This window comes from Lipotes vexillifer, unplaced genomic scaffold (genome assembly GCF_000442215.2).
Source record: "Lipotes vexillifer unplaced genomic scaffold, Lipotes_vexillifer_v1.1 scaffold602, whole genome shotgun sequence".
NCBI classification, from domain to species: domain Eukaryota; kingdom Metazoa; phylum Chordata; class Mammalia; order Artiodactyla; family Lipotidae; genus Lipotes; species Lipotes vexillifer.
This window is the reverse complement of record NW_006790307.1, coordinates 1,509,666-1,517,594: the sequence shown is the minus strand read 5'-3', so window position 1 is coordinate 1,517,594 and position 7,929 is coordinate 1,509,666. Positions and strand designations below refer to the sequence as shown.

Below are 7,929 nucleotides of genomic sequence, written 5' to 3'. Positions count from 1 at the left end.
AAAAAATTTTTTTTTTTTTTTTTTTTTTTTTTTAGAAAAGACACTTTTCCTGCCATCTGGGTTTTGTTTTTAAAAGAAAAGAAACAGTATTCTTTAATTTGCAAAGAAGATAAGAAAGTTACTCAATTAAAATGGATTCAGGGTATTCCATATAGTGAATTTTAAATTGTATCAAATCATACATCCCAGGTTAGAATAACCTTGAAATAATTTTCTTTGATGTTTCATTCATAAACCATAATCATTGTGTCTTTTTTTCTGTATTTTAAAACTATTGTGTACATTTTTCATAAAGCGGGAAGAGTTGTCTGTTTATACTTCATTTTCACGTGTAATTTTATTTTTATATTTGTGAACAGCGTTTATTCATGTGAAAAGTGGGGAGAGGGCACTATAAGGCTTGTGCATGTGACACAAAGGTTATTCTGTAAACAGATTTTTTTTTCTTCATATGTTGGTGGCATATCCAAAATAAATTAGGCTAAAACAAACCCCTTATTGGTAATTACTCTTTTACATGATTATTTTCCGTAAAATAAAATTGGGAAATATTGAAAATTCAGTTATGGTAATTGTTAGTATTTAAATTGTTATGGGCAAAATCAAAGGATTGTATGTAATTCTGTGACAAAATAACAGTTTCTTTAAAGTAGATATATTTTAGCAAACGAGATCCTTCTTAAGTAATATTACTTAGAAAATAAGCATGTAAGTCTTATTTTTATGGTACACAAATAACCTATTACATTATTTACAGTTTTAAGGGCTTTTTGAAGTAAGAAGGCAAGTTTTAATACTTTTCCTTGCATTTTGAATATATATCAAAATCTTAATTTTAAAATAGTTCTCCCTGTACTGTATTATAGAACTTAACATAAATAATTCTCAAAACATTATTTTAATATGAGGCAAAACTTTTTATTTTTAAAACTAAGCTTATTGAAATTGATACTGTTTTTGGATGTAAGAACTAAATGTTGTATCATGTAATACTAAATTTTAAAGATGTAGCCCTCTGCCTCTCCCACTCCCGCCCACCCCACCCCCCAGTTGAATAGATCTGATCCCATCTTACGAAAAAATTCTCAGTGTCCATCAGTGCTTAAGGTGAATTGTGGCCAACTTAGGGAAATGTTTAACGTATATCAGCCATTTCATTTAAAATAAGGTACAGGTCCTTCAATTTATATTTTTCTTTAGACTTTGTCAGTTATCAACAAGCTTCTAGTTACTGAAGTCATGATAATGGAACTTGCATACATTTTCAGTCATCTCCAAGATTGGATATGCCCATCAAGGGCATTCTGAGCCAGTTTATACCCAAAGTTAATTAACAAGTCTTCTTAATGGTTTTAACATAGTTAAGTAAACTCCTTCTGAAAGGTCCATTGTTAATTTTAAATACTTTGAATTAACATTACATTCCAGTAATGGGTACACCTAACTTTATCATGGTTTGAGTTTCATTATGTTCAGACATTAACTACGAATTCCTAACTTGCAAACTATTGTTGACATTTTTTCTTAATCACTGATGTGTACCATACCAAAATTCCCATGTTTTGTTTGTGCATTAATCAGAATTGAGTTGTAATATTGTTATGTGCCTTCATCCAAGCAAAATTTTACATAAGCATTTCCAGTGCAAAAAATTTTGTTATCCTGGAATATTGTACCTTTGCTATACCAAACAGTATTTATTGTGAACATAGATGTGAATAAATGGGTAGGGACTGGGATTAAATATATCTGAGTGGAAAACTTTTTTGAGCAAATAAAAAATACCTGCACATTTAATCACCATCATAATGAGGTCTATTGACCTTTTTTAGAAGTTTTAAAATATGAGTCCTTTTGAACTTTCATGTAAATCTTAAATGGACTGAGTGGAATAAGTAATGTGGAAGCTAAAGTGAATGTCAGTAGTAAGTCTGTATGCAAATAAAACAATAATGTAATCTATTATTAAAGTGATGATGAATGGCTAAAAGGGCAAGTTCTTAATTTAACTGGAAACTTAAATGATGTTGGCAAGCTGTTAATGTCTGTCCCATCTTAATTTTTTTGTGTGTTTGAACTGTTGGTAATGTTAATTGCATTCTCTCATTTAAAAAATGTATTAGTTTTTCTAAAAGCATTTAATATTTAAGTTCAAATATATGATATTTTAATGGGAATATCGGTATTGTAAATTTCAGCATGTAAATATATTGTGCTTCATATTCTGTAATTTCTGCCTCTATTCTCAGACCACTCTGAGCAAAACAAAAGTAGTTCAGTGTTTTAAGATTATATGCTTTTTACAGAAATAATTTTGTTTTCATAGTTGTTTTCTTTTGTGTTCCTCTTATTACTTGCTGGGAACAACCCTACTCATCGATTTCTGTTAACAGTTCCACTTTTCTTTGTATACTGAAGAGTAATGAAATGAAATTATTTTTTTAAATACTCTTTATTCATGCTTTTCCTCTCTCTGACACATGATGTTTACACATTCTCAAATCATTATCCATTCCTTTGATTAGATTTTAAGCATCATATACGGGGTATAGGTTAAGTAACTATACTTTCCTTTGCTGTATGATTACTTTTATCCTATCACAAATACCATGATCTTAGATTTTGTTGTCATTGCACAAGATTTAGGGTGTTTTGCATTCCTTATTCAATTTATAGCTTTGCATTAATTGGGGGGGAGCCAAAAGAATCAAAAGTTCTTGCATAAATGTTAAGATGTTTTTATCTCCTCAAGAGTTAATGTTACTTTGAGTCTTATGTGAAAATTAAATTCTGCTAATCATCTGATGAATGATACGGGTGGTAATGAGATTTAAAAATTATTTCTGCAACTCTTCAGTCATCTGAGATCTGACTAATACTGTCCAGCCCTGTGTTTATTGTTTCCCCATATATCCTAACCGCTTCATCTGGATATGCCAGCTCTCATTTTTTTCACTCTAATTTTCCTTGCTTTTAGTATTATTTGCAAAACCTGCCTGACTACACAGTTATGTTAATTAAAGTGAGAAGAGGGTAAAAAGTGATCCTAGAATGGATATATAGTATGTGTTTTGCTCACTGTGGTTTAAGAATATGGTTTTGTTTACAAATGATTAATGTTCCCTGTTTAAAAAAAAAAAAATCAGTGCCAATGTGAGTCACCTTGATCTCTCACCTTCATCTCAGTGTGAAATTTACTACCATTGTTTTAGTTTGTAAATTAGATTGTTTTGAATAAATAATGATTCGAATGAATAGTTAGCATTGCTTAAAGGAAATCTAATAACCAAAAAAGGAGTAAGGGTGTCATATATGCTGTCCAAACTTACTAATTTGCCTTGGTGGTAGCATGTTTTAACTCTCATAGTGAAATCTAAATCACACAGCAGCTTATTTTGAAATGTCCATTTTGTCAAATTTTTTGGGCAAAGCTGGGTATTCTTTAACTGTGAAGTTTATTTCTACTATTTAGTGAACTGCCTAGAGCAACAATCCTGTATATGTTTTATAGTGTAATGAAATGCGTTAGTTAAAATGAGGTAAGTACTATCTGCAGAGTTGCAAAGATGAAAGTACGAAATGTTTTGGTAGTAAGGGAGTTTTTTGTAAACATCTACAACAAACAGGATTTTGTGTAATATGTTCTAGTCAATGCAAGAAGGGATTTTGATTTTAAAGGGTTCACTTGTATTTAGATACTTCTAGTTCTTTTGCCCACTTCATCTCCTTTCCTCTCATTAAGAAAAAAGTGAATTTTATTATACTGCATTAATAAAAGTATATCTCTAAAATTATATTAGAATCCTTATTCAGTGTATTAATGTGAAAACCTGTAAAAGATCCATATCTAATATATATTTGAATCTTCTACTTGAAAGGTGAATTAACTGATACCAGTAAATTTGCTTGGATAAGTTTTCTAACAGAAACCCTCGTGATTTGAGTTGTTAGTATTGACTTGTTCTTGCATTATCTCAAAATGCAGGTGCTTCTCTGTATTGAAATTTTAACTTAGTGCTCACTTTATATACTTCATTAAAGAGCCATAGATTCCATCTGTCTTAGTTTTTTTAACAACTGCTTACATAGATCTTCCTTCTATAACTGATAGCTAAAGCAAGAAATTGTGTGGCTTTGACATTACAGATTTGACCACATGGTATTCTGAAAACATGATCGTTGAATGTATTTGTCACTTTAAGCTTCTTTTTGATATCTGTGTTTATGTAGATTTCTACTTAGAAACTTGAGACTATAATATGGAATTGGGTTATTGGAAATGGGTTGTATTGCCTTCAAATTTGCTTTTTCTTTTTTTTTTTGAGATTGTAAAATTTTGTATTTCCAAATGGATAAATGTAAAGTGTTTAGAAATAGAAATAAAAGCTGTCAGATTATCCCCCAGATTTTGTCTGTATGGTGAAAATTAGGGACTTATTAATAGTAAAGATCTATCTATAAGGCAAAAGATAAGTGCATTCATCCTAAAGATATGTGTTGTAATTTCACAAATAGGATTCTCTACCTAAAAAATAGTAAAAATTCTCCATTGGAGTGATGTAAAATTGCAGTGTATGCCATGTTTTTTGGAAGGGTTGGGTATTTTTGTTTTGCTCACTGTGACTTAATTTTTCCCTCTTATTTAAATCCCTTCCAGCATGATAAAATAATTAAGGAGATAACATCCTTTTGCAATAAGATTTATGAATTTCCCATTAATCTATTTTTTCAGATTAGAACATATGCCTTGTCTCTCTTTAATAACTTCAATACCAGTTTTTTTAAGTATATTGCAAAGTAGTAAAGATAAAATTGTGAAAGCTACCTTTCTAGATTTTTTCCATGAAATAATTCCACCAAAAGCTTTATCAGCATAAGATAAAATACAATGAAAGGTAACATCAGAAATGGCTTAAGTATCTATTTGAAAAATATGGGCAAATTAAAAACTATTTAAAAGTCCAGGATTATAACATCTGCTTTTTCATTTTGTAGTTGTAAAATTTAAGTTTTTACTGCTAGGCAGTGTGAATGCGTATGTGTACTGATGCTCTTAAGATGCTTAAACCCTAATTGAGGAGGAAAGGACATAGAAGAAAATTTATAGTTGTGACAGAATATTAATTACTCTTAATTGTAGAGCAGAAAGTATTTTTCAGTTACTTTTATGGAAGACATATCACTAAACATTGTGCCCTTTTGCCTCTTACATCATATTATTGAAACACTCTTGGAATTTATATTTTAAATATCGGGTGTTTCAAGTGATCACTTATATCCACGTTAATTGAATGTTTCTTTTGTGAACCTCTACCTGAAGTTTGCATAGTTATGTATTCCTGAAATTTTAGGTTATCTCATTTATTGGGGTTTTTTTCTTTATGTGAGTTTTCAGTGAAATTTATCATTGTAGATTCCCATTTAGCTTGTTTCGGCTTAGTTTATATACTTACATTAGATATTTCAGTGTAGGTGGAATAGAGGGACAGTAATGTTATAAATTTGTATATGACTGAAGATTTGTACGTGGATGTCATGTTTATTTAAATGTGCATACTGAGCTTATTTATAAATTTTGTAACATGGAGGATCGTTTGATTTATAACATTTGCAGAAGTTCCTGTATGTCAAATAAATACAACTAATTTGTAAAATAATTTATTGCATTTATATTCAGTTCTCATTTAATTGTTTTTGAGTTATATAGAATTTATGTGGGTGAATGATATTTACATTAAAATCATCCAAGTGTTTTTCCATTTATTTTTGTAGTATGCATACTTTAGAAAATGACTTATAAATGTTTCCATCTTCACAGAAACAGTAGCTGCTACATTTTCATTTCTGTTTCAGTCATTAAATTTATAAGGCAATAATGTTTAAGAAAAATGAAATCAGAATGTCTCAGTTTTAATCATCACATAAATTTGGGAGTGTTTCTCCATCACAAAGGCAGCTACTGTTTCAGTTAATTCTTATTTTGTGTTAGAATACGTAACAGTGAAGTAGATGCACGACTTGTGTATGTATAGTTAAGCCAGCATTTTTCTGTGTATTATGGGGAATAGCAAAATCTACATCATAAATTTTGACACATTACAGCTGAAGGAAGAGGAACACCTTCCAAGACAAAACAGTCTTCATGGGGGAAAAATGACGCTTGTCCAGCAGTTTGCTTCTTGTGATTGAACTGAACCTGTAAGGATTCATGGATAAAATGAACAGGAATAGATCTGAATAAAGCAAATCTGCATAAATGGTAACCAGTAGCTCTACTTTTATTTTTTATGTTGCTTACCTGTTTTATTTGAAGGAAACCTGTGTGATTTAAAAAGTTATAGCTTTTGCAACTTTATTACTGGTTATATACATTTGGCCATTATAATGTGCAAGCAATTGGGAAAAAACGTCAAGTAAATGCTTGTTTTATAGTAGTTTGTTCTTGTTAAAAATGTTCATATGATAATGTCTGTAAACAGCACCACTTTGATTACAATAGATGTAGTGTTGTAATAAACTGTTTAATGGGGCTGATGTGTAAAGCTGTTCAAGTTATTTGATGTTTACACCTCAGGGAAAGTCTTGTGTTCAGCAATATCTAAAGATAATGTTACTATGACATTTATACTGTCCTTTAAAAAAACATTGCAATAGCATTTTTGGATATGCATCAATCTAATCTTGCGTTCAGTGAATTAAACATACTAATTAAGTGTCTCTTGCCCTTGATTTTGATATTAGAATAGGTGATTACATGGGTATTTAATATTTCTATATTCTGCTTTTCTAGCTGTTTTTACCTAGTTAAGCTTGTGACTTTGCTGAATGGTATGTAAACTTGTAAAAACTGGAATTTCACAACATAACAACCCAGTCATTGTGTTAGGGGTCAACAAAGATTTTGTGGTTTTAACATTTTAGTAAAAACCCACACGTGATTTGCTACAGTAATGCAGCTTAATTACAACACAGATGTACTGAAACGCTTAATTGTAAACTGCTAGCATTGAAGAAATATTTTGACAGTTCTGATTTGATGCGGCAGTTATTAGCTATTTTATATTGATAGTGCTTATGGTTTATTTTTGAAGCCATGGGCAACGTAAATATAGGCAGCCGTGCAGCAGACAAATGTGAGTAAAGAAAGCCTTAGTTTTATTTTCCAGTTACAGGAAATAGATTTCTGAAGGGTGTGATGTTTATTAACATTGGGTTGTATTCTCCTATATGTGTAATAGGAGATTATAGGTGTACCGATCTCCACAGTTTAAGGAGTTCTGTGTATTCATGCAACCTATTAATTCATGCTAAAGTTACCTAATCAAAGATTTTTTTCAAACCTGCCTTGCATATAAGCCCACATTAAAAGCACCTGGCTAGCATGTGTTCTTAATTGTAAAATTAGCATAGGCAGTGTCAATTTGATTAGACATTTTTATGGAAAGTTCATTCTGAATCGTTACTTCAGAAATTTGAGTTAAAATTCTTAAGCAAGTTAATATGTTTTTTAATGTTTTTAAAATCTGATTATCTTTGAGAGATCTTCTGATAATACACTTCCTTTTTTTTTTTTTTAAACGTATAGCCAAATTTCAGGACGTTGCTTGTTTAGGCACCCTAAATAGTATGTAAGTGCAACCTTAGAAGCCCTCCAGAGAACTGCAGTTCTTTACTTTCATGTTGTCCACCATCATACCAGTTCTTGCAGAATTAGCTGTTTTAAATTATCCATATTATTGCCAGCTTTATTTTAAAACATTTTGTGGTTAGAGTATTTGTGCATGGAATCATTGGTGTTTATCAGAACTGTTTGCTCTCAGAAATGATTTTTTAAGTGTTCTGTCTTGTTGAAAATGCAGTTGCCTTTTTAACATTTGAGAGTTGTATCAAAATCAGTTTTCTTGCTTTGTGTATAGATGTTGTTAGTTT

At 30.5% G+C, this 7,929-nt stretch overlaps 1 protein-coding gene across 1 annotated transcript in view; it reads left to right on the top strand.

Moving 5' to 3' along the window:
* The window catches only part of CPSF6 (cleavage and polyadenylation specific factor 6), a 30,343-nt gene extending 23,813 nt beyond the window's left edge, over nt 1-6,530 (top strand). Inside the window, exon 11 of the mRNA XM_007463579.1 lies at nt 6,103-6,530. The gene's annotated coding sequence lies outside the window, so the exon portion shown is untranslated. The remainder of the gene's footprint in view (nt 1-6,102) is intronic.
* The last annotated feature ends 1,399 nt before the right edge of the window (nt 6,531-7,929 follow it).